The sequence below is a fragment of the Salmo trutta genome, unplaced genomic scaffold (assembly GCF_901001165.1).
Source record: "Salmo trutta unplaced genomic scaffold, fSalTru1.1, whole genome shotgun sequence".
Lineage (NCBI taxonomy): Eukaryota > Metazoa > Chordata > Actinopteri > Salmoniformes > Salmonidae > Salmo > Salmo trutta.
The window spans coordinates 681,708-694,892 of NW_021822308.1; the positions used below are offsets into that span (position 1 = coordinate 681,708).

A 13,185-nucleotide genomic window follows, 5' to 3' on the forward strand; every position below is an offset into this window, starting at 1 on the left:
CAATCGCGAGACTTCTTGTGATCTCGTCTATCACCTCGGCAGTCCATAGATTGTAGAACCGGGAAGGTAGCTGCAGCTCAACATGGGTATTTATTTTATTTATTATATTTTATTTAACATTTATTTCAACTAGGCAAATCAGTTTAGAACAAATTATTATTTACAATGACGGACAAACCCAAACCCGGACGAGGCTGGGCCAATTGTACGCTGCACTATAGGACTCCCAATCACAGCCGGTTATGATACAGCCTGGAATCAAACCAGGGTCTGTAGTGACGCCTCTAGCACTGAGACGCAGTGCCTTTAGACCGCTGCGCCATTCTGGAGCCCTTGGTCATGGCTAGAAGGGACCCAGTTTTGTAAAATTAACGTCAGATTGTACTTTTTGAAGCAGGTTAACAGAACTAGGTTAAGGTTAGGAAATGGGTTAGGGTTAGCAAAAATGCAAAAAATCTACTTTCGACATTAATCTGACGAAAGCTGGATCCCATCTAGCCATACCCTCCTTATGGCGACCGGAGTGTGGGCGAATGAATGTGTCGAAAGGAAAGTGGTGGGCGTGTGGAAAGGAGAGGGTGTGACAAAAGCTTTGCTATAGGTTACATGGTTTTGTTTGAGCGATGTTTTTTTTCTTCCGTTTCCTACCACGTGGAATATTGCCTCAGAAATATAACACTCTTACGAGAACTTGTGAATTCAATATAGACTTTAATACAGAGTAGGAAAGCCGAGCCCTTCCATGGAAGGACCCTATTATACACGCAACAGAGCCGAGCCCTTCCATGAAAAAGACTAAATTCTCATATTACAGAGTCCTGCCTTTATAGGATTCTGTCTTTGCATAACGTATAGAGTCCCCTACCTCTATATGAAAAATAGCTTCCCTTGACCTTTCTCCATTATTATCTATCCATATCAGTTGTTGCTTGTTAACGCCCACATCTGACAGCTGTATAGGTTATAATGGTAGCGGGGCCCTGGTCCTATATGTTCCATTCCTTATATAGCCATTCTGTCTCAGCTCTTCGAAGCGCACAGCCTAAATGCTGCTAATAATGGAAATGGAATCAGAGTCGTGAGTTTTGCTCCCACACTACCATACATTCAAATCAAATCAAATCAAATGTATTTATATAGCCCTTCTTACATCAGCTGATATCTCAAAGTGCTGTATATCATTGAGCTTCCATACCACGAGAGTTTGGACTTATGTTTTGAAGCCAGAGGATGAGTGTGGATCTTATTTCACTGTTAGTTTCACACAAATGATTGTAAATGTGCAGTTATACAACTGATTGTTTATTTTTTATTAGAAGTACTGGTGATGGTTACTGTCAGACTGGTCTCATAGACTAGATGTAACATAGTAAACGAAAATCCAGGATAGATTGATATGGTAACATAGTAAACGTAAATCCAGGATAGATTGATATGGTAACATAATAAACGTAAATCCAGGATAGATTGATATGGTAACATAGTAAACGTAAATCCAGGATAGATTGATATGGTAACATAATAAACGTAAATCCAGGATAGATTGATATGGTAACATACTAAACGTAAATCCAGGATAGATTGATAGGGTAACATAGTAAACGTAAATCCAGGATATATTGATATGGTAACATACTAAACGTAAATCCAGGATAGATTGATATGGTAACATAGTAAACGTAAATCCAGGATAGATTGATATGGTAACATAGTAAACGTAAATCCAGGATAGATTGATATGGTAACATAGTAAATGTAAATCCAGGATAGATTGATATGGTAACATAGTAAACGTAAATCCAGGATAGATTGATATGGTAACATAGTAAACGTAAATCCAGGATAGATTGATATGGTAACATAGTAAACGTAAATCCAGGATAGATTGATATGGTAACATAGTAAACGTAAATCCAGGATAGATTGATATGGTAACATAGTAAACGTAAATCCAGGATAGATTGATATGGTAACATAGTAAACGTAAATTCAGGATAGATTGATATGGTAACATAGTAAACGTAAATCCAGGATAGATTGATATGGTAACATAGTAAACGTAAATCCAGGATAGATTGATATGGTAACATAGTAAACGTAAATCCAGGATAGATTGATATGGTAACATACTAAACGTAAATCCAGGATAGATTGATATGGTAACATAGTAAACGTAAATCCAGGATAGATTGATATGGTAACATACTAAACGTAAATCCAGGATAGATTGATATGGTAACATAGTAAACGTAAATCCAGAATAGATTGATATGGTAACATAGTAAACGTAAATCCAGGATAGATTGATATGGTAACATACTAAACGTAAATCCAGGATAGATTGATATGGTAACATAGTAAACGTAAATCCAGGATAGATTGATATGGTAACATAGTAAACGTAAATCCAGGATAGATTGATATGGTAACATAGTAAATGTAAATCCAGAATAGATTGATATGGTAAGTATGATATGGTTAGATAAAACAGACGGTTACTTAAGGCAAAAACGAAAGGAGGGTGGTTGGTCGGGTATATAATGTGAACGTCTAGCAACCAAAAGGTTGCATGTCCAAATCTCATCATGGACAACTTTAGCATTTTAGCTAATCAGAAACTTTGCAGCTACTTACTACTTATTATCTACTTTGTAACTATTTAGCATGTTAGCTAACCCTTCCTCTAACCCTTTAACCTAACTTCTAACCAACCTTAACCCTAACCTAACTAACGTTTAGCCACCTAGATAACATTAGTGTTAGCCACGTGCTAACATTAGCCACAAGAAATTTGGAATTTGTAACATATAAATTATGATGGAAATCCACAAATGAATATATACCATACTAAACGTAACATATCATATTAAATGGAGTGTCTCGGACTGTGACTGTCACCCTGATACTACATTTAACAAAAATATAAATGCAACGTGCAACGATTTTACTGAGTTACAGTTCATATAAGGAAATCAGTCCATTGAAATAAATGCATTAGGCCCTAATCTATGGATTTCACATGACAGGGAATACAGATATGCATCTGTTGGTCTCAGATACCTTAATAAAAGGTAGGGGCGTGGATCAGAAAACCAGCCCGTATCTGGTGTGACCACCATTTGCTTCATGCATTGTGACACTAAACAGAAGACCCCTTTGTTATGGGTGTAAGATGGCACAGTGATGCCATCTGTTGGTAAATGTTAATTACTGCAACTCCAGTGTTTTACCGGTGTGCTTGAAATACCCGGATGTATTGCAATATACTGAACAAGACTGGTTACTCGCATCCATGCCTCTGTCTCGTCATTTAACATTCAAACATGGTGTCAGAGTCGGATAACTAACCATGCTTTCCGCAAATTAGAGTCACCTGTTCTGGTTTACCCCCTAAAAATGCTTTTCTGAGGTAAACTTCGCCTGACGCCGGAATTGTCCTTAGCTAGAGTGAGTTTGCTAGTTAGCTTCAGTGTTGTTAGCACCGATTAGACATGGCAGCGAACATTCCCCCTCCCGCCGTTATGAAGCTTAGCGGAGACTGGAGCACAAACTGGGATACGTTTAGAGGTGAATGGGAGGACTATGCACTAGCAACGGGACTTCTGGAAAAGGACGATGAGGTAGTGGCTGCCACTTTGAGGACTATAATGGGAACAGAATGCCGACACGTATACAAACACAACCTGAACCTAACAGCAGCTCAGCAAGGTAACGCTACAGCTATTCTTGATGCTCTTGAACATTACTTCAAGCCAGCAAAGAACGTTATCTACGAGCGTTATGTTTTCGGTTGTTGCAAACAGGAGGACGGGGAGTCCATTGACAGCTTTGTCACTAGGCTAAGGGAAAAGGCAGCTACATGTGACTATGGTGCTTTAAGAGATGAACTGATCAGAGATAAGCTAGTGCTTGGCATAACTGATGAGGGCACCCGCAGACGTTTGCTGAGAGAACGCGACCTGACGCTGGTCTTGGCGGTGGAGACATGCCGTGCAGCAGAGCTTACTGATATACGGGTAAGGTCCATGGAACTAGAAAGACAACATATGGACAATGTCAATGCTACATTCAGGCAGCCAGTAAGGAAATTCCCCTTTGCCACTGCTAATGCTAATACTACAGCCAACTCTGCAGCAGACAACCCCAATACGTGCAGATATTGTGGCATTTCTCATGGACGAGGAAAAGAATACTGCCCAGCCTATGGAAAAATATGCAAATCCTGTGGTACAGCTAATCACTTCGCAAGGGTCTGCATGAAAAGCAAGAGAAAGGAGGGTAAAGTGCACTCCATTGAAACAAACACAGATGAAGGGAACAACAGCACAGAGGATGTATATGCTAGCGAGTGCATAGGGGCAGTGAGGGCAAAAGGACAAAAGTGGTTTGTCACTCTGCTACTTAATAATAAACCACAGCAATGCCAGCTAGATTCAGGGGCCACATGTAATGTTATGAGCCTTAGAGACAAAAGGAGGCTCGCGCCCAGAGACAAACTCACACAGAGTAGCACCAAGCTGAAACTGTATTCGGGACAGTTCATGACCTCTTTAGGCCTGTTTGTGACAGAGTGTGTTTTACGTGGCCAGAAACACACCCTTGAGTTTGAAATAGTTGAGGCTAGTCAACAGCCATTACTGTCAGGTTCTACATGCGAGCGCCTTGGACTCATTAACTTCACCATCCCAGCTGATCTTAACATTGTAGACAATGTCCAGGCTGGGCCCCTGAGCAAGGAGACACTCCTGAGCAAGTACCATGATGTCTTCAATGCACCGGTCGAGTCAGTTCCCGGCGAAGTCCACTTTGAGTTGGACGCAGCAATCCAGCCTGTCCAGTGTGCACCCCGCAATGTACCAGTGGCCATGAAAGCAGCTACAAAGGCTCAGCTTGACAAATACGAAGCAGATGGCCACATGATATCCGTCACCGAGCCTACAGACTGGATAAGTAATATGGTCATCGTCAAGAAACCAGACAAGCTACGGATATGCATTGATCCTAAACACCTCAACCGGGCTCTGAGACGCTCACATTACATTATGCCCACGTTGGAGGATGTTCTTTACAAGCTCCCAAAGGCCAGAGTCTTCACGCTCGTGGACGCCAGAGATGCCTTCCTGCAGTGCAAGCTCGACGAGCCCAGCAGCTACATGACCACCTTTTGGACACCCTGGGGCAGGAAGAGGTGGTTGAAGCTCCCGTTTGGTGTCTCCGTGGCTCCAGAGGTGTATCAGCGGAAACAGCATGAGCTGTTGATGGGACTCAGTGGCGTGGAACCCATAGCAGATGACATCCTCGTAGTGGGCTGTGGGGACAGTGATGAGGAGGCAGAATGTGACCATGATGCCAAGCTGCTGGCCCTGATGGTCAGATGCAGACAGGTCAAGCTAAGGCTAAGCATAAAAAAGCTTCAGTTTAAAGTGCCAGAGGTCCGCTTTCATGGGCACATCTTGTCCTCCACTGGATTGAAGGCGGATCCTGAAAAAGTGAAGGCTGTCTTGGAAATGCCCCACCCATCTGACGTGAAGGCAGTGCAGCGCTTCGTCGGATTCGTCACCTACCTGGCCAAGTTCCTACCGCGGCTCTCTGAAGTGTGTGAGCCACTAAGGAGGCTCATGGACAAGGACACCATCTGGCATTGGCTCCCAAAACATGACGCAGCGGTGAGGGAAATAAAACAACTGGTCACCCAGACACCTGTACTGCGATACTACGATGTGTCAAAACCTGTCACGATTCAGAGTGACTCAAGCCAGTATGGACTTGGCTGTTGCCTCATGCAGGAGGGCCAGCCTGTGGCATTCGCCTCTAGGGCACTCACCCCAACAGAGCAGAACTATGCCCAGATAGAGAAGGAGTGCCTCAGCATTGTGTTTGCATGCCAACGCTTCCACCACTATCTGTACGGGCGCGACAATATTACCGCAGAGACAGATCACAAGCCCCTTATTGCTATATTCAGCAAGCCTCTCCTGAATGCCCCGAAACGACTGCAGAGCATGCTACTGGCCCTACAAAACTACAACCTCAAGGTGGTGTATAAGCCAGGGCCAGAGATGTATGTGAGTGACACGCTCAGCAGGGCTACTGCATCAGGCACTCACACACGCTCCATGCATGAACGACACGCAGTGTGCAGCTTACAAACAGAGCAAGTGGATGTTGAACACATCAACCAGGCTGACTACCTCAATGTCACGGACCAGCGCCTGATACAAATCAGACAGCACACAGACAGGGACGAGCAACTCCAGGCATTGAGGTCTGTGATTCTGATGGGCTGGCCCGACTGCAAGGAAGAAACTGCTTTAGCCGTCAGAGATTATTGGCCAGTCAAAGAGGAGCTCAGTGTTCAAAACGGAGTAATATTCAAGGGTCAGAGAGTCGTTATTCCCCGGTCTCTGCGCCCTGAGATGTTGGCGCGCGTGCACTCAAGTCACATAGGAGGTGAGGCCTGTTACAGACAAGCACGTGACACACTGTATTGGCCAGGAATGCAGAGTGAAATCAAAGACTATGTCAGTAAATGCACAATCTGCAATGAATATGCCACTGAGCAACAGAGAGAGACGATGATGTCCCACGAGCTACCGATGCGCCCCTGGCAGATAGTAAGTCTAGATCTCTTCCAGCACAGTGGCAAAGACTTTCTGCTGGTAGTCGATCATTACTCAGACTTCTGGGAGATTGACCTCCTCCCCGACCTCTCAGCAGAGACAACAATCAAACGCTGCAAGGCTCAGTTTGCCCGCTATGGCCAGCCAGATAGGGTAATTTCAGACAATGGACCCCAATTCTCCGGGGTTGAGTTCCGAAAATTTGCTGCAGATTGGGAATTCGAGCACGTCACTTCATCACCACGACACCCAAAAGCTAATGGGAAGGCGGAGTCCGCAGTCAAAATCGCAAAGAACCTCTGCAAAAAAGCTCTGCGAGAGGGCAAAGATGCCTGGAAAGCAATCCTGCAGTGGCGCAATACCCCGACAGAAGGCATGGATAGCAGCCCGGCCCAGCGCCTCATGGCACGGCGCTTAAAAGCAGCTCTGCCAGTAGCCAGCACTCTCCTGGAGCCATGTGTGGTGACAGACGTGCTGGTGAAGCTACGTCACAGAAGACAGGTCTCCAAGTTCATCTATGACAAATCAGCAAAAGACTTACCTGAGCTCAGGGTGGGTGAAACGGTGCGGATGAAGCCACTACCAGGGGACCGGACTGGCCTCTGGAGACTCGGATCCTGTGTACAGAAAGTGGCACCACGCTCCTACTTGGTCGAGGTGAATGGATCACGGTACCGTCGTAACAGGGTTGACCTTCGGATTGCTGAGCCAGCACCTACTCAGAACCCTGATGGTCAAAGGGGTCGCATGACAAAAGACAGAACCCCAGCAAGTCACATGGGGCCTGAGGCACTGGGCGAAGAGCCAGGGGATCACAGGTCGGCCGCTCCCTCGCCCATCAATACTCCCCTTAGACAGTCAGGTGACACGCCTGTGCGGGAACCCGCAGTCCCCGCAGACAAGCCCCCTGTCTTTTCACGCTGTGGGCGTCTGTCTCAGCCACCAAAAAGACTTAATCTGTAGGTTTCCCATTAGGGATTGTTGACAGACAGAGATAAAAGTGAAGAGAGTATCAAAATGTGTTAAGTTGTTACCTGAAAAAAAAAAAAAAAAAAAAAAAAAATACTAAACTGTTCATGTTGGAAATTATTACTAGGTTTGTTTTGTTAGTGAATTGACAGCTCCTGTCCTATTTTATAAAAGGAAAGATGTTATGGGTGTAAGATGGCACAGTGATGCCATCTGTTGGTAAATGTTAATTACTGCAACTCCAGTGTTTTACCGGTGTGCTTGAAATACCCGGATGTATTGCAATATACTGAACAAGACTGGTTACTCGCATCCATGCCTCTGTCTCGTCATTTAACATTCAAACACCCTTCTTCACATAGAGTTGATCAGGCTGATCAGATTGTGGAATGTTGTCCCACTCCACTTCAATGGCTGTGTGAAGTTGCTGGATATTGGTGGGAAATGGAACACGCTGTCATATACGTCGATCCAGAGCATCCCAAACGCTCAATGTGTGACTTGTGTGACTGATGAGTTTGCAGGCCATGGAAGAACTGGGAGATTTTCAGCTTCCAGGAATTGTGTACAAGTCCTTGCGACATGGGGCCGTGCATTATCGCGCTGAAACATGAGGTGATGGCGGCGGATGAATGGCACGACAGTGGGCCTCTGGATCTCTGTGCATTCAAATTGTCATATATACAATGCAATTGTGTTTGTTGTCTGCAGCTTATGCCTGCCTATACCCTAACCCCGCCGCCACCATGGGGCACTCTGTTTTAACAACGTTGACATCAGCAAACTGCTCGACCACACCACGTCATACACGCTGTCTGCCATCTACCCAGTACAGTTGAAACCAGGATTAATCCGTGAAGAGCCCACTTCTCCAGAGTGCCAGTGCCCATCGAAGGGGAGCATTTACCCACTGAAGTCTGTTACAATGCCGAATTGCAGTCAGGTCAAGACCCTGGTGTGACAGTTTGTGAAGAAATTCTTCGGTTGTGCAGTTTCATCAGCTGTCTGGGTGGCTGGTCTCAGACGATCCCACAGTTTCATCAGCTGTCCGGGTGGCTGGTCTCAGACGAACCCACAGTTTCATCAGCTGTCCGGGTGGCTTCTTCCCGCAGGTGAAGAAGCCGGATGTGGAGGTCCTGGGCTGGCGTGGTTACAAGAGGTCTGCTGGTTGTGAGACTGGTTGGACTTACTGCCAAATTCTCTAAAACGATGTTTTGGGGATTGGTACTGTAGTAACCTGGTATATTTGTTAAGTATTATGTTTACCAATAGATGGCAGTATTGACTCAACATGGGGTTTGCTTTATGAAGCATTCTAAAATACTACATATTTGGCGATGAGGATAACAATGGAGGACTGCGTTGGATTTGTTTGCCACAAATTGAACGGAGTGTTTGGCGTGCGACGCTGGATGCGACAATCAAGTGAACGGTGGACGGTTCTGACGAATTGATTCCCTGGATACGGGTAGGACAAATTATTGACTGTGTGAGGGGAGAGAGAATCGGAAAAGATGGCTTTGGCAACAATAGGCTCGCTACTACAAGTTGATCCTACAAATCAGGAATGGGGGAGTACTGTGAAATAATGGAACATGTCTTTGCTGCTAATTAAATAACTGATGCCGCTATACAGAAATCCATACTCATAAGCGTTGTCGGTGCACAAAGATACATACAGTTCAATGAGAAGCCTGTTGCGCCCTGATAAACCACGAGAAAAGTCATTAATAGAAATGCGCTGGTTTCAAAGAAGAGGAAGCAGCCAATAAACTGTTATCGTTGCTAAGGCCAGCACAGAGCGTTTGACTGTAAACTCAAACATGAAAAGTGAGATGATAGGGCACATTGCGAGGGCGTGCCGCAATAAGAAAACGCAACGGGCTACAGAAAAGAGAACGGACAGAGAACCAAATACCTCGTGACGCTCTAACTACCACTAAAATCAAGTAATAGATAGTGAAAAGTGAGTGCACAGACGCAGAGCAAGCGTTCTCGATGTACAGGCGAATATGAAAAAGGTGACGCTTTCTAAACCTATTTTTACTTTGTCATTATGGGGTATTGTGTGTATTTTGATGAGGAACACAAACAGTTTAATCAATTTTAGAATAAGGCTGTAAAGTAACAAAATGCAGGAAAAGTCAAGGGGTCTGAATAATTTACGAATGCACTGTATATTCTGTATTCTTGTCAAGGCTCATCCTATACACACCTTCTATTCATATACTGTCCATACGGTATATACACACCATTATATACACCATTATATACAAAAGTTTGGACACCTAACAATTCAAGGGTTTTATTTATTTTTACTATTTACTACATTGTCGAATAATAGTGAAGACATCACAACTATGAAATAACACATGGAATCATGTAGTAACCAAAAAATATATTTTAGATTATTCAAAGTAGGCACCCTTTGCCTTGATGACAGCTTTACAAACTCTTGGCATTCTCTCAACCAGCTTCACCTGGAATGCTTTTCCAACAGTCTTGAAGGATTTTCTACATATGATGAGTACTCGTTGGCTGATTTTCCTTCACACTGCGATCCAACTCATCCCAAACCATCTCAATTGGGTTGAGGTTGGGTTATTGTGAAGACCAGGTCATCTGATGCAGCACTCCATCACTCTCCTTCTTGGTCAAATAGCCCTTACACAGCCTGGAGGTGTGTATTCGGTCATTGTCCTGTTGAAAAACAAACGATAGTCCCACTAAGCCCAAACCAGATGGGATGGCATATTGCTGCAGAATGCTGTGGTAGCCATGCTGGTTAAGTGTGCCTTGAATTCTAAATAAATCACAGTGTCACCAGCAAAGCACCATCACACCTCCTCCTCCATTCTTCATGGTGGGAACCACACATGCGGAGATCATCCGTTCACCTACTCTGCATCTCACAAAGACACGGCGGTTGGAACCCAACATTTTGACTAATCAGACCAAAGGACAGATTTCCACCGGTCTGATGTCCATTGCTTGTGTTTCTTGGCCCAAGCAAGTCTCTTCTTATTGGTGTCCTTTAGTAGTGGTTTCTTTGCAGCAATTTGACCATGAAGGCCTGATTCACACAGTCTCCTCTGAACAGTTGATGTTGAGATGTGTCTGTTACTTGAACTTTGTGAAGCATTTATTTGGGCTGCAATCTGAGGTGCAGTTAACTCTAATGAATTTATCCTCTACAGCAGAGGTAATTATGGGTCTTCCTTACATGTGGCGGTGCTCATGAGAGCCAGTTTCATCATAACACTTGATGGTTTTTGTGACTGCACTCGAAGAAACTTTAAAAGTTCTTGAAATTTGCCGGATTGACTGACCTTCATGTCTTAAAGTAATGATGGACTGTCATTTCTCTTTGCTTATTTGAGCTGTACTTGCCATAATATGGACTTGGTATTTTACAAAATAGGGCTATCTTCTGTATATCACCCCTACCTTGTCACAACACAACCCATTGGCTCAAACGCATTAAGAAGGAAAGAAATTCCACAAATTAACTTTTTCTTGCCCCTGTAGGTTACGCAGTATATCAAACGAGCACGGCAGACAGACAGGCAGTCAATGGCAATTGAATGTGCAAATATTGGCTATTGGGAGTTTCCATTGTCAAACAAAACGCATGGCAATATCCTTTACAACAGGCAGGGAAGGTTGTTGCCTTTATCTTTTTGGAATGTTCCTTCAAATCACTGCCAAGTTATTATTTCAGCTGTTCAGAAATATGAGACATACTGTAAACTACATCATGTTCAGACCAGGGTGAGTCAACTACATCATGTTCAGACCAGGGTGAGTGAACTACATCATGTTCAGACCAGGGTGAGTCAACTACATCATGTTCAGACCAGGGTGAGTGAACTACATCATGTTCAGACCAGGGTGAGTCAACTACATCATGTTCAGACCAGGGTGAGTCAACTACATCATGTTCAGACCAGGGTGAGTCAACTACATCATGTTCAGACCAGGGTGAGTCAACTACATCATGTTCAGACCAGGGTGAGTCAACTACATCATGTTCAGACCAGGGTGAGTCAACTACATCATGTTCAGACCAGGGTGAGTGAACTACATCATGTTCAGACCAGGGTGAGTCAAGTACATCATGTTCAAACCAGGGTGAGTCAACTACATCATGTTCAGACCAGGGTGAGTCAACTACATCATGTTCAGACCAGGGTGAGTCAACTACATCATGTTCAGACCAGGGTGAGTCAACTACATCATGTTCAGACCAGGGTGAGTCAACTACATCATGTTCAGACCAGGGTGAGTCAACTACATCATGTTCAGACCAGGGTGAGTCAACTACATCATGTTCAGACCAGGGTGAGTCAACTACATCATGTTCAGACCAGGGTGAGTCAACTACATCATGTTCAGACCAGGGTGAGTCAACTACATCATGTTCAGACCAGGGTGAGTCAACTACATCATGTTCAGACCAGGGTGAGTGAAGCAGAAAGAGAAAGAGAAACTTGTAAAATAATGTGTGCAGAATGAGACTCAGATCCTCAGTTTGAGAGAAGTTTCCAGAGGGGCAGGACTGAGAATCTACTGAATGTAAAGGACCAGACTACCTACCTACCTACCTACCTACCTACCTCTGCTTTATGTAAAGGACCAGACTACCTACCTACCTACCTACCTACCTCTGCTTTATGTAAAGGAGCAGACTACCTACCTACCTACCTACCTACCTACCTACCTACCTACCTCTGCTTTATGTAAAGGACCAGACTACCTACATACCTCTGCTTTATGTAAAGGACCAGACTACCTACCTACCTCTGCTTTATGTAAAGGACCAGACTACCTACCTACCTACCTACCTACCTCTGCTTTATGTAAAGGACCAGACTACCCACCTCTGCTTTATGTAAAGGACCAGACTACCTACCTACCTCTACTTTATGTAAAGGACCAGACTACCTACCTACCTACCTACCTACCTACCTACCTACCTACCTACCTCTACTTTATGTAAAGGACCAGACTACCCACCTCTGCTTTATGTAAAGGACCAGACTACCTACCTACCTCTGCTTTATGTAAAGGACCAGACTACCTACCTACCTACCTCTGCTTTATGTAAAGGACCAGACTACCTACCTACCTCTGCTTTATGTAAAGGACCAGACTACCTACCTACCTACCTCTGCTTTATGTAAAGGACCAGACTACCTACCTCTGCTTTATGTAAAGGACCAGACTACCTACCTACCTACCTACCTACCTCTGCTTTATGTAAAGGACCAGACTACCCACCTACCTCTGCTTTATGTAAAGGACCAGACTACCTACCTACCTCTGCTTTATGTAAAGGACCAGACTACCCACCTCTGCTTTATGTAAAGGACCAGACTACCCACCTACCTCTGCTTTATGTAAAGGACCAGACTACCCACCTCTGCTTTATGTAAAGGACCAGACTACCCACCTCTGCTTTATGTAAAGGACCAGACTACCCACCTCTGCTTTATGTAAAGGACCAGACTACTAAAAACTCACATGTTCCATTAGAAGACACCGTGAAGACAGGGCACCAGTTATGAACGGTACGATGCACTAAACCGATGTTGAA

At 44.4% G+C, this 13,185-nt stretch overlaps 1 protein-coding gene across 1 annotated transcript in view; it reads left to right on the top strand.

The window, feature by feature from the left end:
• The first annotated feature begins 8,798 nt into the window (after positions 1 to 8,798).
• Positions 8,799 to 13,185, top strand: part of LOC115181686 (BRCA1-associated ATM activator 1) — a 60,025-nt gene continuing 55,638 nt past the window's right edge. The window contains exon 1 of the mRNA XM_029743517.1: positions 8,799 to 9,057. The gene's annotated coding sequence lies outside the window, so the exon portion shown is untranslated. The remainder of the gene's footprint in view (positions 9,058 to 13,185) is intronic.